Source organism: Diadema setosum, chromosome 11, assembly GCF_964275005.1.
Source record: "Diadema setosum chromosome 11, eeDiaSeto1, whole genome shotgun sequence".
In the NCBI taxonomy this organism is placed as follows: domain Eukaryota; kingdom Metazoa; phylum Echinodermata; class Echinoidea; order Diadematoida; family Diadematidae; genus Diadema; species Diadema setosum.
This window is the reverse complement of record NC_092695.1, coordinates 25,947,011-25,973,546: the sequence shown is the minus strand read 5'-3', so window position 1 is coordinate 25,973,546 and position 26,536 is coordinate 25,947,011. Positions and strand designations below refer to the sequence as shown.

At 39.1% G+C, this 26,536-nt stretch overlaps 1 long non-coding RNA gene and 1 pseudogene across 1 annotated transcript; both read right to left on the bottom strand.

Annotated features, from left to right (window-relative positions):
* LOC140235376 (uncharacterized) overlaps positions 1 to 16,856 on the bottom strand; it is a 30,886-nt pseudogene extending 14,030 nt beyond the window's left edge.
* Positions 16,857 to 18,538: 1,682 nt separating this feature from the next.
* Positions 18,539 to 23,002, bottom strand: LOC140235118 (uncharacterized). Its single transcript, XR_011901670.1, has 4 exons — positions 22,764 to 23,002; positions 20,776 to 21,014; positions 20,306 to 20,485; positions 18,539 to 19,005 (listed from the first exon to the last, which is right to left on the bottom strand). It is a non-coding gene; the product is annotated as an uncharacterized lncRNA (long non-coding RNA).
* Between the last annotated feature and the right edge of the window lie 3,534 nt (positions 23,003 to 26,536).

The following is a 26,536-nucleotide window of genomic DNA, read 5'->3' as shown; positions in this document are numbered from 1 at the left end:
AAATTCAGAGATACACAGACTCACTCATAGAAATAATGTGAATTCAGTGACTCTTTCTGACACAATAGCAAAAAACAAACAAACAAACAGGTAAAAAAAAAAGACATTGCATTGGATTTGCGCTTGAATGAAACACCCAGAATTCCCAATGTAAGTTCAACTGTATTACTTAACGTGTTCATTAATACCAAAAGCATGGCAAGAGAGCAGACCTCTGCCAACCATCCATGATTAAGACATCACCATTTGATGCATCACGCATTATCCCAGGGTACCGTAGTACCCCGGGTAACCGCGTTGTGTAGCGTCACCTCATGTCCACTCGAGGACAGCCAGAGAAAAATGCATGCACTGTGTGTGCGTGTACATAGTCATTCCAATGCTACTGCATGTTATACTATGCGTGCATGGAAGCTGCGATACCACTAGCGTGTGCTTTAGTGCAGCCAGTGCAATGCAGTGGCTAGCGTGCGCTACCTCCAGCATCAAAATAATTTCCTCTTTTTGGCACCCAGGGTACAACCTTTTTATAAAAAAAAAAAATAATTCAACAAAATTTTTTGTTTGGTACCCCGGGATACCATTTACGTCATCATTTCGTAGGCAGCATCTTCAACACAAACATGGAGTGGTATAGGAACATCCACACAATACATTTGGTGAAAAGATGATCATTCATTGTTGAGTTATTGGGAGATTAAGGTTATTTTATAAATGTCCTTTATGAGCTTTGATCTCATGACCCCAAATTAAATTGTTTCTTAAACACTCTGCAAGTCTGGTGAAAATCTGATCATTCGTTCACAGGCTTTCTTGTACACAAACAGGCAGACAGACAGACAGACAAACATATAGAACCAAAAACAACCTCTGCCAACCAAAGGTTTCACCTATTGACAGAGGTAAGCGAAGGTGATTTATGATATTTCTGTTACAGTCACATAATATGCTGACAAACATACACAAAGACTTATAAAGTTTAAAGCAATTATGGTGACAATGGGAACTCACTTGCTGCTGGACAGAACTGGAAATATCTTGTAAATGTTTCAAAGCTGGGAGGAGGAATTTGATTTTTGAGATGACAGGTCATCTTGCAGTTGACCTAAAACCTGAGATGCAGGGGGAATGAAATGATATCAGTGCTTTTTCTGTCACAGAAAATATTGTTTATCAACATTATCATGGCTCAATCTTTAACATTACTCAACTGGGATGACATGAGCTGCATTACCATGTTCCAAAAGAAGAAATACTCAAGCATTAAAAGTTATAAAATAAGTCCATCTGTACAATATACAACACAAAGAGATATCACTACACTAAAAAAAAAAAAAAACATTTCAAAAATAGTTTATTCACACAGTACAGGTCATGAGGGTTTTAAGTACACGTACATGCACAATTGACACAATAACTCTGGTAATTTCACATGATGTGAGTCTACATAGTGAAGTACTTCCCTTTCCTGTTTATATTCAAACTAGACTGTTCTGAAGGCACTTTCCCTTTTGTATCTACAGGACAATCAAGTTAGGGGAAGGCCATAAAGAAAATGCTACCATATCCTTGTGTGAAACTAGTTGAAAATTTCACAAGAGAACATTGCAAAGCACGTCACATTTCACTGACTTTCACTCGTGCATTTTGGGGCTTTTCAGTCATAAAATTTCATCCCATTCAAGTAGCTACTGCTTTAATGCTTATCTCTTGTGCTATTTAAACAGTCAATATGTGACCACCCAGCTCAAAACCTGCAAACTTCAGCCAATGTGGCTTCAATTTTTCTACAACGTTAAAAAGTAAGCTCTAAGCTTTGAATCATTAAAAAAAAAACATTTATTAGTGGAAAATTTGAGCAAAGAAAATGGGATATAACTTGTTAAAATTGGACCACTCTAACACATTCAAAAAGTGATTGAAATAACAGACTCTTGTGAGGAGCCATTTCATAGAAAAGGTAGAAAAATGATTTAAAGATTAGGGTCACTCAGATTTGCTGTGTAGAAATATCAATGGAAATTATGTATTTCATTTTACTGTGAAAACAGCACCTGTCCAAAAAATCATGGTCCCAGAAAATTGCTAATATCATTTTTTTTTTTCATTTTTTAAGCCACCAAATCTTGACAGTAGCCTGTAGGTAGAGAAAAGATTACCCTTAACAGGTAAGACAAATTTAAGACTTTGAGTCAGTCACCTCAAATGACTATCACAGCCCACCACAAGATGCGGTCAAAATGGCAAAAGATTGAGAGGTTTAACATCGTAAAGTCTTTGCGATCTTTTGTCAAGCGGTCACACTGGCAGCCAAACTTGGATCAAGAAGTTTGGGTCATTGGTGCACGCGCAAGAAAGAAGAAAGAGCACGCCATCCGATGGCCTGTAATTGTGACGTAACAGTACACATCTGTACAAGACTACGGCCTCACGCTTCGGAGACGCCGCCCACAAACAGATTGAGAAGTTTGTCGGAGGTGAGGGAAATATCCCTAGTTGGAGTGGGTAGTTTTGCAAGAAGTTTTGCGGAAGTTTGGCGAGAAGTTTTGTGGGAAGTTTGTGATCACACTGGCAAAACTTCGAGATCTTAACCCTAACTAGGCCGGGGGGGGGCCTCCGCGGCCCCCCTCGACATTCCGCGCGATGTATCGCTAACGTGAAAAGCTATCGCCACGGCGTTTCATGACTTTTTTCTGTCGAGTCTCCCGCATCTTTTGACACCAAATTTGCGAGGCCCGGGCGCGCGGTTCCGAAGTTTCGCATAAATATGTACATGCATGTCAGACCAAAAATTGCTCAAAAACGTGAATTCGTGTACAATTTCAATGGAAACTGTGCTTACAGTCAAATTTCATAAAAGCATGATTATTTTGGGGTTTTATTGATTAAAATCAATTAATAACATATTTTCTTGTTCGGAACAATGTCGCAGACAAGTTTCATTGAAAAAACAATGAAAAACATAAAGTCGAAAAAAACAAAGAAATACATAAGAAATTCAAAAAACAATAAAATACTTAAGAAATTTTTTCGGATGGCTCAATTTTTTTCTCTTATATTCCTTAGGACACTAAAAAGAATATTTACACAAAAAAATGTGCCCATTTCGAGCTTTATTTAGTGATTTATACCAAATTGTCCAATTTCATGCATCATTATGCATAATTAGCATAATTTAGCATATATGACATTTTTAAAAAATCTAACTTCGTAGTACTTTAGATTACATCATAGGCAATGTGTGTCCAATTTTCATCGCAAATCGCGTGGTCGACGGCCGAGATCTGGAGGGGGCCTGGGAGGCCCCCCCCCCCCCCCCCCCCCCCCCCCCCCCCCGGCTCTATGATCTACCTAAATAGCCCGGCCTAGTTAGGGTTAAAGATCGCAAACTTAATCTTCTCGATCTTTTGCCAACCTGACCATGCCTCCTGAGAATCCTAATTTGTGACCTTTAGTCCATGGGCCAGGCCAGATATTGGAACCATCTGAGGTGGCAAAACCTTTTTGGTGTCATTTTGTTTGTCGGGCATATGTGTGCTTATCAAGCTATGATAGCATTTCCAAATGAGTAGCTTAGTCCTAATAAATGAATTTTTAACCCGTTTGGTTTCACTGTTATATCCCTTTACTTCTGAATCAAAACTAACCGCTATAGAAAGAAGAGCACTGTCTTCTGTAAGTCCACCAGGTGTTCTGTTGTAAACGCGGTGCGCTTAGTCTTTATTCAAGGCAGCGAAGGGAATATCCAAGGGTTATGATGTCCACAGCGCTTAGTCTTTATTCAAGACGGCGAAGGGAATATATAAAGCTAATGATACAGTGTATATCCCTTTATCTAAAAAGCAAACAAAAAAACAATTCCTAGTGGAAATTTTCAAAGGTCACACTCTGCCTGTCTTTGGTCAAAGAGCGTCAAAAATATTTGGCATTGGTCGGGTTGATGGCTGAAATCTATGACTAAGCTACTACTCTGGAAATGCTATTATACTTTTATAGCAAAATAATATTCCTTAGATATATGCCATTTCAAAATGCACAACTAGAACTTGCCACCTCAGGTGGTACCAGTAACCCATTTTTCGGGGGTGTGTGTGTGTGTGTGTGTGTGTTTGTCTGATTAACAACAATATCAGTTCTGGTAAACACTGCAAAAAAAAAACAACAAAACAAAACAATGTACCGTTATCATATCAAAAGTTACTAATAAAAGGAATTATCTATACTGTTTTTATACTACCCTCTCAACAAATACATCAGTTTTAAACAAAAATCACTCTGCTCATTTACAATAGTATTTATCATTACGTATTGTAGTGTACCGGTTCATTGTTTGATGGAAATAAAGCTACATTGGCGTGGCATTAGTGTTTTCACCTCAGCGTTTTCACCGGAAAATGATGAATAATCAAATATACGGCAAAATCCACGAGGAATTGCAATTTTGTTTGTTTTTTTTAGATAAAGGGATATACACTGTATCATAGGCTTTGGATATTCCCTTCGCCGTCTTGAATAAAGACTAAACACACCGCGTTTAGCTCTGGACAGCATCACCCTTTGGATATTCCCTTCGCCGCCTTGAATAAATACTAAGCGCACCGCGTTTACAACAGAACACCTGTGGACATACCATGAGCTCCATGGACATACAGAAGACCATGCTCTTGTTTCTATAGCGGTTAGCCTCGATTCAGAAGTATAGGGATATAAAAACGAGACCAAATTGGTTAAAAATTCATTTATTAGAACTAAGTTACTCATTTGGAAATGCTATCATAGCTTGATAAGCATATCTATGCCCAACAAACAAAATGACACCAAAAAGGTATTGCCACCTGAGATGGTACCAATAACCAATTTTTCGCCTCTTGGCCCATGGACTACTTGTATTTGTGGGTATTGAGCTGGGCAGTCATCTGTAATGACAGTTTGAATTAGCTACTGACCTCTCTATTACTGGCTGCCACTTGGCTGACCAACTGACACTCATGACCTTTGTGCTGGCCATAGACCTGGCAGTAGATGCAGATGACTTCTCTGTCGGTCAGACAGTAGACCTTCTTTGGCTCATTCTCATGTTCATTGCACAGAAGCACCTGGGGAATAATATTTTGCCTGAAGTTGAATTGTGACTTTTGAGACTTTGAGTCCAGTGAAGAGAAATTAAGAAAACTTCACTCATGAAAAAAAAAAAAGAAACCAAAGTAAAGTGATCTAGATGAAACATAAGAAATATAGTTGGAAATCTAAAGTTTTATATCTATACTACTTCCAGTCTGAATCTCAAGTTTAACCTGTTGAGGCTAGGCTGATTTTGCTACAACATGCATTTCCCACAGACACTTGTCGGAGTATACTCTGGACTCGCCCTAAGCTGGCCTAAGGATGTTTTGAGTCAAGAGACTTGTCAACCTTCCTGGAGTATGTTGCTACAGTATTTCAATTGCTCTATTGTGTTTGAATGTCTTAGATCCATTTGGCTTATACACCATAGTAGTACAGTTTGTTCGAATACAGTGAAGGGATGTTAAGGGATAGTTAAAGGGATGGTATAGTTTTGGTTGAGATGGGGATTCAGGTGTTAACTTTTGGCGAGATACTTAGAAAGCACTTATATGAAATATTAAAGAACATGCATTCTTAAGACGAATTAAAAGTTTATTTGATAAAAATTGGTTTTGAAATGGCTGAAATATCCAAAAACATTAGTGGTACTAAATAAAAGATGGGTCTCTAAGGACCACTTTGGTTTGCTTAGTTTTGGGATATCTCAGCCATTTAAAAACTGATTTTTATCAAATAAACTTTCAATATCTCTTAGAGTTGTATGCTCTTTGGTATTTCATATTTTTTCTTATTATCTTACAAAAAGATAAACCTGAATCCCAATCTTAACCCAAACAATACTATTCCTTTAAACTAAGTCATACAGTTTTATCAATACCAGCATATGGTATTCAGCTCTTGTGCACATCCTCACAACAAACATTGTTTGTGACAAGCAAGAAGCCTGACTGCAGATTGCCAGATGAAGCAATATCTAATGCATGCGAATTCAATTTCATGCCTTGGAAGTGCATTTGATTGCTACAGGCAGGTAAATGGCTTGTTACTGGGTTTCAAGCGAAACCAAAGCATAGATATAAAAACAGGCATACATTTTCTGTGTAGAGGTAAGGTTACCTGCAAAGTGGTGCTTGTGGGGGAAAAAAATAAGAGGATACTAGCAAATATCATCCTGTATTCGCCATTTTTTTTTTTTTTTTAATCCTCATGACAACGTATGGATTTCTTTGAACACGCATATGGTGCAAACTGCAACATAACAAAGAACAACAGAACATGGTGTACAATCGAAACTGTTTTTCTTTCTCTTTTTTTTTTTTTCATGAGAACTGGTTACAAAGGCTTACCAGCGTATTTGTCGTATTTTCCATATTGTCTTTTTTTCACTTGATCTCCATCATTGGAAAAAACATGGAAGAATTTGCTCTGACAAAATGGTACTGTCATATTTTAGTGAACCATAAAGTGTGATTTACTGGCTAGTGTTAGATAAATTTCCCTGTTATTTCAAAATGGTACATGGATTCAGAAAACAGAGTTCAAAAAGTGTGTATTCTTAAAACTATGAGAATATCATGATGCAGAAAATGCCTCTACCTCTAGCATGGTCCTAAACTACACATATACCCTGTCTAACAGAGTTTTTTAAATCAGAGTAACCCTGACAATGTTGGACAAAGAGGAGAAATGAGTCCTTATAAAAAGACAGAAAAGGACAGGACTTCATATTGACAGTACCCATAACAACCAGAATGTTTGCTGTGTCATCATCCGATGATATAGAGAAAAATTTTCCACCACTAATTCATGTTGAACACACTCATGATTGTCAATGAAATTCATTTGGAATAGATGTGTTCAAACTTGGTATCTTACACTCACAGCAGCATTACTTTGCTAAACAAGGCAATCGCCAAATTGTGTCTCGCCCATTCGCGTACAAGGAATTAATATCTTTTATAACTCCCGGAAGTTAATTGACCTGCTTATGACCTTTGACCTTGTGGTGACCTTCAACACCCTAAGGGATATTTACCATCCAAGTTTGGTCACAAACGGACAAAGGGATCAAAAGTAATGAGCCATAATCGAAACGCGCCATAATACTTAACATTGGGCCCTAATATTTGTTGACCCCTTTCCGTGACCTTTGACCTTGTGATGACCTTTAACTCCCAAAGGGACATCTACCGTCCAAGTTTGGTCACAAACGGACATAGGGATCAAAGTTATGAGCCACAATCAAAACGTGCCCTAAAAACATAACATTGGGCCCTAAAAGTTTGTTGACCCCTGTCTGTGACCTTTGACCTTGTGACGACCTTCACCTCCCCAAGGGACATCTTCCATCCAAGTTTGGTCACAAACAGACAAAGGGATCAAAAAGTTATGAGCCATAAACGAAATGCGCCTAAAAGTTTGTTGACCCCTGTCTGTAACCTTTGACCTTGTGGTTACCTTCAACTTCCCAAGAGACATCTACCATAGTTTGATTGCCATTGTAGCAACATGTGCTGAGTTACGTGTGATAAAACTTTAACGTATGACCTCAAATGACCTTTGACCTTATCATGTGACCTCGTACAGCACTATAACATGAAGGTACCCCAAGTGCATCCATCACCCAAGTTTGATTGCCATTGTAGCAACATGTGTCGAGTTTCATGTGATAAGAGAGTCTTGCAAGTAAACGCTAACGTATGACCTCAAATGACCTTTGACCTTATCCTGTGACCTCCAACGGCACCATAACATGAAGGTACCCCCAGTGCATCTATGACCCAAGTTAGGTTGTAATCCAAGCAACTTATGTGAAATTATTTGTCAAAAGAGTCTTGCAGGTAAACTTTAACATAGAAAAGAGAGTCTTGCACATACTCTTTAATATATGACCTCAAATGACCTTTGACATCATCACATGACCTCTGACAACACCATAACATGAAGATACCCCTAGTGCTTCTATCACCCAAGTGTGGCTGCCATTGCTGTAACAGTTGCCAAGTTATGCATCATAAGAGAGTCTTGCAGGTAAACTTTAACATTTGTGACGGACAACGGACAACGGACGACGGACGACGGACGACGGACGGACGACGGACGACGCCATTTGGATCCCTTAGTCTCGCCTTCACCTCCGGTGGGCGAGACAAAAAATGACATGACTAGTGTGATCTAATCCACATAAGGATTGAACAGGTACGCTGTTATGGAAACATACCCGAACAAGGTTTTCTTTGTGTGTCTGTTAAGACCACACCTCTGCTCTCTCCTGCAGTTTTATTGCCCAAGGTACAGAAATGTGTTCCTTGGCCGTTATCCTAAAATTCGAAGATGGGGGGGGGGGGGGGGGGGGTATGGTTTTGAATAGCTCTGAGAGAATTCGAAACCCATTCAGCTTCAATGGCAAATAAAGATTGTCAATAAACAAGCTTAGACTTAAGAGAAGTGCAGATACAAATCGCAGAGTGTCCATGTAACATGTTGTGCCATTTCACTGAAATGTCTTTCCTCACCTGGTTAGTAGCAGAAGATGACCCCCTCAGAGACTCCTCTAGTCCTTCAAGTATCTCCAGGACAGCAAAGTTCTTGGCCAGCCTCTGGACATTGTTGACGAGACCAGGTATGGATGTGTCTGCTTTACAAGTTGGACAACACACCTTCCCTCGGGAGAACTTCCCAACAAGTTTGCCCAAGCATGCTGACAGTGGAAGAAGCGTATCATGGATGACAATTCAGCTTCTCCTTCATATGACACACTGTGCCTGGTTTAATATGGTCAGAGGTAATGTACACACACACACACACACAAACAAATTTCATTCACTGTAGGTGGACTCTACTTACCAATTAAACTTGTCTTTTGTTCCTATGCTGAAAAAAGATTGTGTTTGCCATTTAAAACAGAGACAAGAACATACATGTACGTATTGGTAGAACATTCCTGATAAGAAACAGTGCCTATATTTCAAAGTTAATTCCTACATCATATTCTTCATACAACCTTACATATCCAGCAGACTGAACAAGCATTATTTGATAGCTTGTTAGCTAACACCATAAAGCTTAGTGACTTTTGCCATCTGTCTGCTCAAGTGGTGCTTTTGACAAGCTGTTGTTTCACCTGTATTCATTATTGGTTTTTTTTATCCTTCTGGGAAGTAACGTTATCACTGGTCTTTTCTATAGACACGCTGAATTTATGGATGGAAAATTACCACTGCTGCCAAAGTAGAGGGTCCTTTGACCTCTAACTTTCTTCCTTTCATATTATCCTCATAGTGTTCATTCTTTATTTATAAGACATTTTTAGTAAAAGTAGAGTGACTACTGAGTCTATTAATTGACAGAAACATTTGTCTTCTCTCACACCTTAACCCATTAATGACAGGCTGATTTTGCTAATACACCCATTTCCATAGACACCTGCCTGAGCATACTCAGGACTCATCTTCAACAATTTAAATTGTCTTAATTGATGTGCATTTCTCCCATCACACATTCCACCCATCACATATTCCATTCTGATGTTCAGACTAGAAGATGTGATACATATATCTCAAAGACTAATTTCAGTGAACTTTGACAGAACTGGATTTTTGTCTTATAAATATTGAATAAAAGTGCACTAACAATGTATGCAACAATCCTAGGCTATTAAAAGTGTTAAGGGCATCCACTGTCTGATTTTTCTTAGCGGTAAATCATCTCAGTAATATCTGGCACTCTGCAGGGATGGGGCATAAAACATGATTAACCAGGAGCAGAATTGTAAATCTACACACAAGAACACAAATGACATGTACAGTATCTTCAGGCTTGCTCAAGAGTTTACAGCTTTCCTTTGGGATCACAATCAATAGCCTTGCATGAGAATATGCCTTCCATATTCTGTCATTAAAAAACAAACAAAAAGCCAGAATAGCTCATAGTCCAAACTTAAGGCTGCCTTTGAGTGTCATCTCACTCACCTGTGCAATATGTATGCCACAGGTTAATATCCGTGGAACATGCTCTCCATCTCTTGAAAAAGCATGGTAGCAGACATTGCAGTGACGCCCTCGCTGTTCTCAAATTTCTGGGATCCATTCCCGAAAGCTTTATCAAACTGCCGACATTTTGTCAGATGTTGACTTTGGCTATATCACCTGCAAATTCAAACGCAAATGAAATACTTTATTCTTATATATATAGATGTATTCAAATGGTGGGTGCAAAAGACCAAATGATGTGAGACTCATACAACCTACGTGTAGTACCTTAGGGGTTCGCACACTCACATGTCTGACAATTTTTTTTTCCTATGCCTGAAATACATAAAAAATGCCTTCTTAACATAAACAAGAAACCTGGGGGTCTCACGCTTTCCTGAGAATACAAGTACACCTTCCAAGCACTCTTGCAGACTCTTAACCTCAGAACATGCAAACTTGGGGGGGGGGGGGGGTAACCTCAGGACGCTCCTTGTAAATGTACACAGTTATACTGTGGGAGTGCCCTGAGTCAAAAGAGTGCTATCTCTGCACATTGAAAAAGCAACACAATTTTTCGCACCACTATAGTTTTGTAATTTACTAGCATAAGGCTTACTTTTATAATGTACAGTATGTGCATTTCTTACTTATTCATACAATACATTCACTTGTTAATTTCCACATAGGTATTGATCCCATGTAGTCTTGAAAAGATGTTTTCTACGAGTTCATCTCCATACCTCCCGTTCATTCTTTGTCTTTCGTGGCACTTTAGGATGGCGATATGATACGTATGCATGAGATTCTCGATGATTTTAGCCCTTTGAACAAGGCCATTTCGCTGCACACTGTGTAGTGGCGAGCGAAAGGGTTTGAGTAAAACGCTCCCACACCAGCAACAAGTGATCAGGCGCCACATGATGTCGCGCAGCAGGAGTGCCTGGTCAAAAAGGCTACAGTGGTACCAACTAGCACAAGCGCAGGTTTGGAATCCGTCTTCGTGAGCAGTTGTCGATTTCAGAGATCCCTGCTGACTAAATCATTTAAAGTCATCAATTAGACAGAAATGGACTATTAACGACTATTTTACATACCGCGTTTCCTCTTGTCAATATGTTCACCAACTCTCCGCATAATCGGGTAGCTCTAGCAGAGCGTTTCTTACCAAACTGAGCGGAGTACCCGATTAACAGAACACGTCTCATTCACAATTGACACACACAATGTGTATGTACATAATGCATTGAACACTGCACCAAACACCAGTGGCGTATCTAGGGAAAACGGCCCCGGGGCAAGCACAAAATTGCGCCCCTAATTTCTGAAAAAGTGTTCAACCCCAACCCATCCCGGTAGGGACTTTAAACAAAGTCCACATGAGCTTTTTCAAGCACTTAAAGGGATCTTTGAGGTGATTTAAATGTAATGATTGTGATAGATTTTGGCGAGCGAGCGCAGCGAGCAAGCCGAAAATTTTTGTATTTCAGCTACAAAACATGGAATTCTTGTCATTTTTTGCTTACCAACTCTTACAATTCTAATCAAGATATAGTGACACCTATAGATACGATTTATACCAAAAAAACTGAGGACTTTACAAAATACTCTAGATTAGTGAGCGCGAGTGAGCTGAAATTTGTAAATGTCCTTGTCATCATCACGTATTGTTCTTATCTTTTTTTTATATAGAAATTTTGGCGAGCGAGCGCAGCGAGCGAGCCGAAAATTTTTGTATTTCAGCTTACAAAACATGGAATTCTTGTCATTTTTTGCTTACCAAATCTTACAATACTAATCAAGATATAGTGACAGCCTTATAGATATCGATATATACCAAAAAACTGAGGACTTTACAAAATACTCTAGAGTAGTGAGCCGAGTGAGCTGAAATTTGTAAATGTCCTCGTCATCATCACGTATTGTTTTTATCTTTTTTTTATATAGAAATTTGGCGAGCGAGCGCAGCGAGCGAGCCGAAAATTTTTGTATTTCAGCTTACAAAACATGGAATTCTTGTCATTTTTTGCTTATTAAATCTCACAATTAGAGCGCGACCTTATAGATAACGATTTATACCAACAAACTGAGGACTTGAAAAAATACTCTAAATTAGAACGAGCGAGTGAGCCGAAATTTGTATATTTCTGCGTCATCATTACGTTTTTTTCTTATCTTTTTGATTTTTTTTTTGCGCCCCCCTCCCCGTATGTTCAACCGTTGGCGTCCTCTTTTGATCCAATCGGCGATCGCTTCAGAACGAATGAAATTGCAGTCGCTCCTCCGTGTAACATTTTTTCCTGCTAAACAAAAATGACATGAGTGAACACAATAGACATTATCATTTTGTCCGCGTCATCGTCACGTTTTGTTCTAATCTTCTTCGCTTTTTTATACAAATTTTGGCGAGCGAGCGCAGCGAGCGAGCCGAAAATTTTTGTATTTCAGCTTACAAATCATGAAACTCTTGTCATTTTTGCTTATTAAATCTTACAATTCTATCAAGCTATGCGACGGCCTTATAGATAACGATTTATACCAACAAACTGAGGACTTGGAAAAAATACTCTAAATTAGTACGACGAGTGAGCCGAATTTGTATATTTCCGCGTCATCATTGCGTTTGTTCTTATCTTGTTTGATTTGTTTTGTTTTTTGCGCCCCCCCCCCCGTATGTTCGAAACCGTTGACGCCCTCTTTTGATCCAATTGGCGATCGCTTCAGAACAAATGAAATTGCAGCCGCTGCTCCGTGAAACATTTTGCCTGCTAAATATAAAATGACATTGTGAACACAATAGACACTGTCATTTTGTCATCATCACGTTTTGTTCTTACCTTCTTTTTTATATAAATTTTGGCGAGCAAGCGCAGCGAGCGAGCCGAAAATTGTTGTATTTCAGCTCACAGAACATGGAATTTTGTGTGAACACATATAAACATTGTCATTTCTGTCCAGTCATCATGTTTTGTTTTTACTTGTTTGATTTGGTTTTCTGCCCCCCCCCCCTCCCTCCCCCTTCCGGGCGAGTTTTTTTTCTTCTTCTTCTTCTTTTCTTTTTTTTTTTTTTCTTCTTCTTCTTTTTTTTTTTTTTTTCGTTTGTTTTCGCCCCAAGGAGTGGCGCCCGGGGCACGTGCCCCCTTGCCCCCCCCCCCTAGATACGCCACTGCCAAACACCTACACTGTACATGCTTAACACTGTTGCTTGCATGCACATTATACTTATACCTTACTTTTGCTCAGTCACAAGCAAAAATTTTACACTCTTTTTATCGACAATATGTTTTCAGAAAACTTTGTCGTTTGCGTATGGACTCCTCGCTAATAAGCAGGCGTTTTCTGAAATTATTTCTCTAATTACGTCGGGTTACTTTTCGAGAAGTGACTGGGAAAGCAAAATTATGGAGCTGGTGCATAACCTGATTTTCGTTGCAAACTTCTCGTATTGTGAAATGCTGATCAAGGAGGGGAGCAAGTGTGTTCAACTCCTGACTGACTATGCAATTGTGCGTGCCAGCTACATGTGTAATGTTCGTTTGCATGTGGCAAGTCGGTACTGGTACATGTGTTTCATGTTTAATCACTCACAAAATGATCGGTCTTTGCAAATTAAGCAGAGAATGCAATTAGCCATGGAAATTTTGACGTTCATGGTTTCTTGCAGCATTATCATAAAATGTGGGTAGAAATTAGATTAGAAGAAAATTGTTAACCCGTTTATGCGGAGAGGCAACCCATTATCAGGTAATTTTAATGTGCATTGGAACTGACTATGACATTTCTACCCAATTAAACGGAGTACCGGTACCTGTTTAAGCAATACTCAATTGCCGGAGAGTACTGTAATTGGAATACATCAGTAAGTATTCAACTGTTCATAAAATGCATTTTCTAGTACTTAAAATGAAATTTTACTGCGTCCTCCCAAATCCCAAATCCCAAATCCTACAATGCGCAGCCCCAACGCGTAGCGTTGGGCTGGTCGCAGACATAGGAGCAGGGCAGCTATGAGAGTGGGGGAGTGGGGGCATGGTGTCCATTTTTGGCATTTGCATTCATTCCATCACACTGGTAAAAAACCTGCCAAGTACATTGTACTTACAAGGTTCGACTATGCAGTTCTGAATTTACATTTTCTAAGTACAGAATTCAGAGCCATGAAAAAAATATGATCCACTCTCCTATACTATATATGAGACCGTGCATCACAAAACAAACAAAAAAAAATTGATTTTACATGAGGACTAAAAAAAGGTGAAATGGTCCAAGTTAATCTTGAGTTTTTCATATTTTTTCTGAAAGAGCTATCCTTCTACATTATTTTTCAGTTTGGGATCTAACATGAATGGAAAGTGTTTTTCTAAAACCCTTTTGGGGGAAGAGTAATTTTGTCTTACAGGCCACTTTTAAATATCTTGAAATCCTTTGCACACTCTTCACTTTCAACACTTGTTCAAGTCTAGTCCAAACCACGTTTGAAAGGATGATGCTACTGGTTGAGTACTGCTTTGAAAGTTAGCATTAACCACGGGCAGAATGTGTTGGTAGAACAAGCTCAATTTCAGCTTAATCTGATAATCCCTTCATTGTTGTTTGCCCCGGTGGTTTACATCCCGTGTTTAGTCCATTTCATGCCACAGCTACCACAGCTTGTAAAGATTTAAGCGCTTGAATACTCAGAATAGTCCGTGTACTTCGGAGCCTCTTTTCTCAGTTCACACTTTTCCAGAGTGTGTGCTTTCTTTCCACAGCACTAGATCTAGACTTCTAGAATCTGTTAGAACTATCTAGCTAGACTATCCCTAACTGCGACAGCCGCCACACGCAGTGTGTGGCGGCTGCGCCGTGCTCCCATTCAGATCTTCATGTTGAACAAACGGGTGCCTTTGCGGCGCTATATTTCCTTAATTTTTCAGCAGAAACTACTAACTGTTAGGAATACTTACATGGGTCAATGAAACTAAATGACTATCATCGGCGACTGTTTGATGCATTTCATTGCTTGTGATGCACAAAATGATGTCTTATAAGCAGCTCACCGATGTTCACAGAATTCACAATCACTTACACAAGCGCACAGAATAGGGAGCTATTTCGTTATTCTCACATAAGCGAAACTGCGGGGAAGCTGCCAGGACCGCGTCTCCGGGGCTAGACTATCCCTAGAGTTAGATTCTAGACTAGGTCTAGTAAAATTAAAAAGTTAAATACATTTAGGTAGGTTAGGGGAGCTGGAGTCCATTTGAGTTGAGTTTTACATCATTTTAAAGCTTACAGTCTGCTCTTTCAGAATCTGCCCTTAACTAAAAATCCTTGTCTAGCGACTTTTTGTTGGTTTTGTGGTACATGGTCACATATTCATATAAACCAAAGACGCTTAACTAATAAGACACGAAAGTGCGCGCTAATCCTGTACAAAACAAATGGACAGCGCGCGGTCTTCAAGCGTATACGCACATCACCTGAGACGCGCTGCCTTGACGCTTGATAAACAACAGCAGCGGCTTCAGGGACAGCGCGTCTCAGGTGATGTGTGTCGTTGAAGATGTTGTTGTTGTTCATCAAGCGTTTTTGATTGTGAGATCATGTTGTTGCCAAATTTTTACCTCTACGAAATAATCCTTATTACTCTAAAATCTCGTTCTTCAAAATAATCTCCTTAATCGAAAAAAAGCTACGACTAGATCTACAGTTTTTAAATCTTTTTAAGATAATAAAATACCACTTACTTTGGAAATGAATGATGTTCCTAGGTGTACTGAGTTTGTACTTAGCTCTCTTTTGTATCGTCATGTAGGGTAGCCATTTTGTGTCCATTGTTATCGCGCGCCTTCGTATCTTATTATCTCTAGACTCTACTATCTTTGATAGTAAACTTTATGCGTAGCGGGAGAAACCGAGGCGTCCATAGACTACACACAATAACACAAAAATGTATATCTGGGCACACACTTAGTCTTAGTGTTTACACAGAGCACGAATTGTCTTTAACAATTAGAATTTCGTTTTATGAATGACAAGCAACGTGCAGATCTCTACTTACATGGATACGGCCTTATAAAATCCTTTGCAGAGCGACTGGCGCAGTTGACAGCTATATATGCAAGTATTTTACACCAGAAATTTAAAGTGTCGTAATCTCCATACACGTCCACTTTGAAATAGAAAGTGGGGGGGGGGGGGGGGGAGGGGGGTCGACAATCCACTGCCCAGAACCCTTGCCCGGCCCTCAGTCTAGAAGGTGGGGGGGGGGGGGGGGGAGGGAGAGGGGGGGTCGACAATCCACTACACAGAACCCTGCTCGCCCTCAGTCTAGAAGGTGGGGGGGGGGGGGGGGGAGGGGGGGGGGGGTCAGGTTAGATCGACTTATGGTATGGTTTCTCGTTTTGATTTTACCTACTGTTTTCCAGAATCCATTTCAATCTGTTATTAATATTTACAGACAAAACCCTTTGTTCGTCATTTTATTTTGTTTATTGTTATTTGCATTGAAATGTCTCTAAAATTGTATGATCAAAACATAATACATGTATTATTGAAATCACACACAGCCTACCACAAGTTAATTAGTAGAGCAGTTAAGCCCTCAAAATCACCCCTTGTGAAAAAGTACTGCAGTAGTACTGCAGTACAAGTATTGCAGTACTACTGCAGTACACGTACTGCAGTAGTACTGCAGTACTAGTACTGCAGAAGTACTGTAGTAAATTGGACACTTTACTGCAGTACACTGCAGTACTGCAGTACCAGTACTGCAGTACTACCTCACTTCTCCTTGCAGTACTCGTAGTACTGCAGTACTGGTACTGCAGTAGTCATTGCATCAGTAGTACTGCAGTACTGGTACTGCAGTACCAGTAGGCCTACGCAGTACCAGTACTACACAGCAGTAGTACTGCAGTACCAGTACTGCAGTACCAGTACTGCAGTACTACTGCAGTACTGGTACTGCAGTGGTACCTCAATGGTACTGCAGTACTACTGCAGTACCACTGTAGTACTACTGCAGTACCAGCACTGCAGTAGTACTGCAGTACCACTGTAGTACTACTGCAGTACCAGTACTGCAGTAGTACTGCAGTACCAGTACTGCAGTAGTACTGCAGTACCACTGCAGTACCAGTACTACAGTAGTACTGCAGTACCACTGCAGTACCACTGCAGTACCAGTACTACAGTAGTACTGCAATACCACTGCAGTACCAGTACTGCAGTAGTACTGCAGTACCACTGCAGTACCAGTACTGCAGTAGTACCAGTACTACAGTAGTACTGCAGTACCACTGCAGTACCAGTACTGCAGTAGTACTACAGTACCAGTAATGGTACTGCAGTACTCAGTACCGGCACTGCTGTAGTACTGCAGTACCAGTACTGCAGTAGTACTACAGTACCAATAGTGGTACTGCAGTACCGGTACTGCTGTAGTACTGTAGTACCAGTACTGCAGTAGTACCAGTACAGGGAAACCTGGGAAAAGAGGATATCTTATTGGTCTCATCTGAATTTGCAAATATTGAAATAGTAAACATACAGTATGCCTATGTTTACAATGAGGTACCGGTTATAACGAGGAAAAAATGGTGGTCCCACCAACCTCATTATAAAAGGGTTACCCTGTACTTCATTACTGCAAATGAATATACATGTACAATTACAACGATAAACAAGTGACAATCTATATCCGCTTTCATAGCATACATAAACAATCAATAAAATATAATACAATGTTTTTTTTTTTTCTAGAATTCAAGTACTGAGTATACATGAAACCCATGTATGTTTTTCCCTGTACGCCTACACCCCATCTGGGGCCCATATGGGCCAAATGGGCTTTGCCAATTTAGTTCCATATTTTCCCCATATACACCACATGGGGCCCACACTGGTTTTGTCAGGGCAGGCATGTAATCTAGAAGATATTCTACAGTGTAAGTGTAGCTAGGTTGAAAGGGAAATTTGTTTTCCAAGGTGGAAACACAGATTTCTCTCATGTGAATGTTTGCAAAGTAATGAAATAACAAAAAACATACAGTAAATGTATGAAGATGAATTACAACAGACCGCTTCTGCAATTTAGTCAGATTTTATGCATGCTTTCTTCACAAAATTGAACCTTAACAACCACAAAGCTTGACTGAAGGCTTGCCCAAACCAGCAACAGCCAGGGGAATTCATGTCTGTGGAACTCGGTGGAAGGGAGCAGGTGAATGATATGCTTCATTTCTAGGCTGTTGGAAAAGAAATATCCGTAAGTTGTTATGTAATACATTACAGAAACGGTTTGTTGGCACAAGAGATGACACTTCAAGCGCTGACAGGAATAATGATCAATATGATGTACATGTATTACGAAAACATGCAATCCTGATGTAAAGTTAAGTTGAGAAGAGTAGAGAACACAAAGAACTTAAATCTGAGTAGACTTGATGTAGCATAAAATTTAAACTATTTATTATGAAAAGTCCAGCAAATGAAGGAACATATTCACAATGCATGCAAGAAAAAAAATTGTAATGTTCTGTCAATATCATGATACAGTACATGTATAAGGAATTATATGTATTTTCAATGATGATCATATAAATAAAAATGATGCATGAAAAAATTTCCAATACTTGGTTTGATTTTACAGTCCAAGTAGTAGTACATAGCCGACTTGATCCTGACACTTTTCCTTTTCATTCAAGATAACACAATCAACATTCTCCTCATTTATAAATAAAAAGAGAGAAGAAATGTCACTGAATGTGATAAATGTCCCACCATAGTCTACAATCACAAAGGCGACAGTCAATCTTTTTCTTAATTTCCAGCTGGAGCCTCTTGCACACTCTTTGTCCTCCTCCTCCTCTGCATGTTTCCTTTATGATCACGCGAGTTGGAAATCCAGTGGCAAGCCCAGTTTGTGGTCTCTTTCTCGCTGGTATCTTGCATCCCTTTGCTTGTGCATACGAATGTATCATGTCTGCAGTAGAAAAGATGATGGAAAAAGAAATGCTAAATTGTCAGTACATACCTGTGTATACATACATGTATTTCAAGATTGAAAAAATGAAACATCATGGAAATTTTATTCCAAGTATCCAGATATTGAATCAACCCCCTCCCCCTCCACATTTTGGCGACTACTCCGCCACATGAAATTTTTTGACTGCATCGTTCCCTGACTTTTACTTTTAAGTCTTGCACATCTTTTGATACTGTCATGACGCTGCATGACGTTTTATGTATGCCTGTCAGACTGAAAATGGCTCAAAACGTGATTTTGTGTATAAAGTCTATGCAAATTGAGTTTTCTCTTCTTATTCATAAAGATATTTATATCTTTATGAATAAGAAGAGAAAACACAATCTAATCATTTTCACTTTCATGGGCTGAAACTAATTAATTTTATCATGATAATGCTTGAAATGGGTTCTGACATAAATTCTGTGGGAAAAAAATGATAAATCAACAGGCCGAAAAAACAAAAAAATACATGTACCTAAGATTACCAAGAAATTAATACAACAATAAACTACTGAAGAAATTGATTTTGATACTATTTTTTTTTCAAATTCATTGTTAGAATCGCCACAAAGAATGTTTTCACCAAAAAATAGGATTCTAGGAGCTTTAATATCTGATAGGGAGCAAAATGCATGATTTTATGCATATACTGTATGACGAAAATTTCCATTTCTTTTTGTATAGCTTGGTAGATTACACCACGGGTAATGAACAAGCCAAATTTCATAGCGATTGTGCAATCAAACGCTGAGATCTCGGGGGGGGGGGGGGGGGGGTAATTGAATCAACCCCTCCCAGGCCACAGAACACTAAAAAGGGCCTGGCCTGGTTAGGGGTAAGAGGAATTCAAAGTTTATTTGATGGAAATCGGATACGGAATAGCTACAAAATCCAAAAAGTACAACTGAAAGATTGTAATAAAATTTGGATTCCACGCTCTAATAGGATTGCTCTGTTTTGGACATCCCAGCCATTTCAAAATTGATTTTCATAAAAAAAAAAAAAAAAAAAAAATGAAATCCCCATGAAACTACATGGTCTTTCATACAGTTGTATTTTACAAGAGGTTTCTCACTATCCCACAAAAAACAAAAACATGACAAAAACCTTAAGCCAAGTCTCAACCAAAACTTTATGATAGAGCTCTGTATCCTATAAAAACGAAGGAAAAAAAAAAAGACTTTGAATGTGGAAATTAAAAAAAAAATGGCTAAGAAAGTAATTCTGTTTTTGAAGAGGGCTTGGCTTGACTTACTGAAAATAGTACTTGAGACGAAAGCATGGCAACCTTGTAAATCTGCAAACGAAGATGTCCCCTTCATGCTCGACCTGTTGTTGCCATGCAGGTCTTTCTGATCTCATGACCCACAATCTTCTCCAGAGAGTTGCCGCTCACCGCCTGCCATTAGGATCCACTGATTCTGAGGATGCATGTCTGAAAAAGAGTTGAAAAGATCAAATCCTTAAATAAAATAAGAGAATTTACTAAACATAAACAAGCAGCTGACAAGACAAATGATTAATTCCTTACTTTTTTATACATGTAAAAAAACATTCAAATCTCATTTCTCATTTTATGTGACATTTAATTTCATATAAACACTATGTTCACTGTTATTGAATTGATTTGGTTAAAAACTAACAACAGATTACAGAGGACAGAGGTCAAGGGAAAGAAAAATGACACATATAGGCAACACTTTAGAATACTAGTATTTTGCTCACCAATATCTTTCCACCAGCATAAGAAATCTCCAGAAGCTAGAAGGCTGTCGAGCTCCTGGAAAGCTGCCTTACTCTCGAGGGGGTAATGGCGGCATCGTAGTCTCCTCAGCTCACCAATCTCCATGTTTACTGGTAAAGCAACCTGCTGTGGTGGCGCTCTGCAATTTGAATGTACACCTGCTCATGTTGGTCTAGCCTCTCCAATACTTCAAGCCTATGGAGAGTGAACATCCTCTGATCTGAAAATGCAGATGAAGAAAAGCATTCAAAAGATTAAAGACGTACTGTCGTGCATACTGTCGTGCATATTTTGAATTGATTGTAAGTGCTTTGGGCCTTGTGGGAAAAGCGCACTATAAGTAATAATAATAATAATGATAATGCTTCACAATGGATGAAATAATTAACCACTGGACTGCAGCAGGCTTTTACGCACACTGAACACCTGGGTGCTGATGCATAATAATGCATGTGTATCTCAAAACATGCCTTCCAGAAGGCGAAAGATTGGCCAAGATTATATTGCTTGAAATATGAAATAGTGAGGCATCATCCTCTCCTGATCTGCGATACCTCCACAAATCCTTCACAAAGAGCAGCTTTACTTACTATCATCAAAAAATTCATCAAAACCCTTCTTCCCACTGTAGGTCACCATTTTGAATTGAGACTCTATAAAAACTTTCACCTTGGAGACCAATCAAAACCCTCACAAATCACAGCTAAATCACTGATTTTGGGGGGCACCTGTTGCCCGTACATTCAATCATGTCATAGGGGTAGGGGTAGCACAGCGCTGAGGCTTCAAATTGCACATTATATGAAGACGTAATATTATATTACATGCTCAGCACACAATGGAATGTTGCCAAGGATATTACGTGGTCCGCAGCCAAGTGGTTAAACCCACAAATCTCACAGAAAGTTACTTGCAAAATGCTTGTGATGGAGTGAAGAGGTGTATCCTAACGGTTAATAGACTGAGCTTTAGCCTTTAGTTGACAAGAACTTTTGTCACAATCATAAGGAATTTGACAAGGAATGTCTTAAATCTAAACGTATGTCTCCTTACAGTTAGCTGCACGCGTAAGGAAGTGCAAAATCAAATTCTGAGCCTCTGTGTCCAAATTCTCATTTTTGAAAGTAAAATGAGGAAAAGGTCAACTTAGGTCTGAACGATCTAATAGTACAGCCAGGTTCCCAGTCAGTAGTTGTGGCTATATGGATGTGACATAGGTTTTTAGGTGGTTACTATTCAGGATATCTGGGCAAAGGTATGATGCAAAGTTGATTGTAAAGTCTCGAGGCGGCTGAAAACTCCCCCGGCTGAACTTAACATACATGTAAATAGATTCTAACGTTATATCTTATGGTAAGGGTACCACCTATCGGCAGGGTACCTGCTTGACATCGGCACCCTGGCTCCCTGCGTATTTATCTTCTTCTTCTTCTTCTTCCAGGTAGAGTGCAGCTTCAAGTTTTGAAGATTATCGCACTGTGAAATTTATCATGGCTGTTTGCGTACGAACGAAAAAGTATGCGCGGGATTACAGTAAGTGTCGTTAGCTTTGAAAACAATAAAACGAAGAAACGCAAATCAAACTCACAAACTAACAAACCAAACTAGTAGTAGCCCTAGACATGTTTCAATTACACATTACGCATGCGCTCAGTGACGACGCATGGCTGTGAAATTGACGTGTATTACCTATGGAGGGAGGGTTGCCGATCGCTAGAACTAACGTTGCGTGAAGAAAACGGATTGCGTGCACTAAAATTGCGCTATTTTAAAACGGAGATTTAAAACCAACAAGACGGTCACGACATTCGAAACTGTAGTATTTATGGCATATTTGAGGTAAGATTTAGGCGAATTTGTAATACATTTTTGGAATAAACAAGCTACAAATCCAATAGGGTGACGATAGGTGGTACCCTCAATCATACACACAATCAACATGTAGGGTATACAGTTGAACGTAACTTACCATTAGCTGCAAGCAGCTTTGCTTGATGTGTTGATGCAGATTTTCCGCTGCCCCATTATACTACAGTCACTTCCTCATGGGAACAACAACGTGAATATTGGGCATTGTCCTTTATCCAGTCCACCACAGGACCTTTTCCAACGCTGTCATCACAGTCACAAGGCATAAAATTTCTTCGTTCTCTGCGCTGCCATTTTGCTTTGTACGCGTAACGTTTTACAGAATTTGAAAATGCAACTCAACGGCGGTACTCGACTCGTTGCGTAATACATGCACTGTACTCGCATCGCGAGTGTGCGCGCACGCACGCGCGCGTAGCTACTACATGTATAACCCCACTCAGTGGTCATAGAAGCAATATGTGCGTGCGCGCGGGCTGGCGATCACACGTGCACTCGATTGGCGCCACAAAATACTAAGTAGACACGAATGGGGGGGGGGGGGGGGGGGCGGCGGCCTATCGGAGATCCGGTTAGTACATTTTCGGCGCATCATGATAGAATAAAACATAAGAAATTTGATCGGATTTCAACTCCTTATGTGCCATGGTCGAAATCCCCTGTGTGCCACGTTATTCTGAGACACGGAGGTAGTCATGCTTACAAAATTCTGTTAGGGTGAGCATAATAGTAGGCAAGGTGATCGCGGTACCATTTTGTAGACTTGCCGCTTTTCAAACACGGAATTTCGAATTTACACCACCCATGTTTTTCCCATTTTGCAGAGACCGCGGTTCCTTCCATGTTTCTTTGAAAAAAAAAAATGCAATAAGATACCATCAGATCTTCCTACTATTAATTATCAAACATAATCATTTCGTGTGCGTAATTTTTTAGGTCAGCCCACAATGCAACAAGCAAAAAAAGCACTCCAACTTTTTATTAGGCGACACTCGTGGCTAATATGAAAATTGGAATGCGTGTAAAACTCAACATTAACCTTTCCATTTCAATTCAATTAAATTCATTTATTTTCCATACTTCTCATGAGCATTGTAACAGAAATCAAACCAGTTCTTTAACTTTTTTTTTTACAATGTGTGGAACACAAAATACATGGTGTTAACACAATAATTACATGTAGTGATAACTGGTCAAAATCGAAATCGAAATGGGGTTGATTAAAGAGAAGTATGACGGGACCTATATCTTGTTTGGCTGTAAGCCCCGAGTACTAGTAATCAGTGTTTGCGAAAAAGAAACGGAGAACGGATAGAAGTCAAGACCAGATTATGTCATGGTGCCAAATAAGAAAATGGAGGTAACATTTGTAGTCCCGACTTCCAGTTCTTTTGCTGGTTTGCAAAAATATTGTACGAATATATGATTATAGCTGAAATAATTAATACAACTGCGATCTCTCCGGTTGACAGTAGCGTAAAAAATGTTAAATAACGCAATCCTGTCGCATTTCTATTTAATTTAATGGATGTATACAACGCGAAGGGATTTTCGGGAATTATAAAGAAGCATCTTTGATCCTGGGCGCAACGATATGTGAGATTATACAGCCAAAATGATTCATGAAATCATCGCATTCCCGCTGCATGGGCACCAACAACGTAACGTATAACCTAATCTCGCAAGTTAAGGTATAAACGTCGCACGTATACTCTGAAATCATTGCGATCTCGCCGGATGACAGTAGCGTAAAATAGTTGAATAACGCATGTTAACCCGTTGAGGACGAGTCCCGAGTATACACGGGCAGGTGTCTATGGGAAATGCGTGTTGTATAGCAAAATCAGTCCGTCCTCAACGGGTTAAGCTACGTAATAGGTGTTCAGAAGAAGAAACAAACGCATTTAACTATTTGAATAGATCTGGGTTTGTTTATTATCACAATTTTAACAACGCAGTTTACAATGCAGATATTTCTTTCCTTCAGAATGGTCTACGAAGAACAGATTTGCGTAAAATGGATCACAACTTTCTGAATTCAATCATGTCGCATATTTTTCAAGAAGGGATGTACAAAACGCGAAGGGATTTTCAGAAGAAAATGAACAACGCATCTTCAATCCCTTCGGGTGCAACGATAATACATTGTATGAGATGACAGCCGAAATAATTTATGAAATTATCACATTCCCGCTGGGCACCAACAGCGTAAAAAAAAAGAAATCCCACAAGTTACGATAAACGACACATAATGTATATGTTACTCTAATCATCGCGATCTCGCCGGTGGACAGTAGCGTAAAAATAGTTGAATAACGCATGTTAAGCTACCTAGTCGGTGTTCAGAAAAAGAAATTAACGCATTTAACAATTTGAATAGATCTGGGTTTGTTCATAACCACAATTTTTAACAACGCATTTCACAATGAACATTTTCTTTCTTTCAGAATGGTCTATTAGGAACAGATCTGATGTGTAAAAAGAATCACAACCTTCTAGATTCATTCCTGTCGCTTATTTTTCAAGAACGGATGTACAAAACGCGAAGAGATTTTCGAAAGAAAATAACGCATTTTAATCCTTTCGGGCGCTACAATCATAAATTGTATAAGATTTACAGCCGATGTGATTCATGAAATTATCCCATTCCCGCTCGAAATCAGCGTAAAAATGCCTCGCAAGGTCCGGTAAACAACGCATGTATGTTACTTTATTTGCGTTGGTGTTTAGAAAAACTTAAACACATTTTATGCAATATGATTTTGATAATAATAATATAAGCCTATGTTTCAAGAATGTAACAAGAATGTAACGTGCTCTATTATATTCGAAGAGATTTTGGAAAAAAAATATCCATTTCAACCCCGACTTTTTTCACCTTATTCACAAATAATTTACCTTTATTCTCTCGATAATAATTACCCATATTGTGTGATAACAATGAAAAGGATGTTCTAAACTTTCATCGATGGGTATATTATGACGTCGTGCTTATGTTTTTCTTTGTTTTTGATGCGTACGGTTATAACGAGGTACCGGCTGTAACGAGGTAATATCGCCGGTCCCACGGACCTCGTTACAGCCGGGTTTCATTGTATCAATATTTCAATGAAGAATGTTGGTTTAGGTAATGTGCTGTTTCTGCCATTTACAACATAAATTTCCGATAGTGTGTGAATATTGGGTTGTTTTATACTGTCTTTTTTTCTATACATGTATAGTACTTTGCTGTTTCAGCCATTCACAACAGCAATGGGTTGACTTATCAGTGTCACCCATAGGGTGTGAATCCTTGATTGAGACCAATACATGATTATGGTATATTGAATAGAAAGGTGATTTTGTTTTTGAAGCAAAGACTTTAAGGCCGTATGGAGTCAATGATAGCAATGTATTTAGATGAACATTATGTATCTTGACTTACAACTCATGATTTTATAGTCGCCTATATAGAATTTTCAAGTGTATTGTCCATTGTTTTATTTAACATGACATGATTAATTCAAAGTATTTTTTTAAAGGGTGAACAAGAGAATTCAGATATTAAATAATGGTATTAAGTCAAGGAACACACCAATGTATGATTTGAGGATGTCCAAATGTTTGAGGATGTCCAAATTGTGATCTTAAGACTTAGGGTATCCATTACATCCCTGAATAATGGAACTATTTAGACAGCCACTCTGCTATTTGAGATTTAGGTAAATATGAATGGGGCTTGGTTAAAAATACTGTACATTACAAGTTAATTTCCTATGCGGTATAATAAGGTTTGGCATGTTGATGAATTGTTCTAAGTATTTGAAATGTCTATGGTTAACCTACGGTATGGTATTTGTGTAATAACTCATGTATGAGCCATGCATGTGAAAG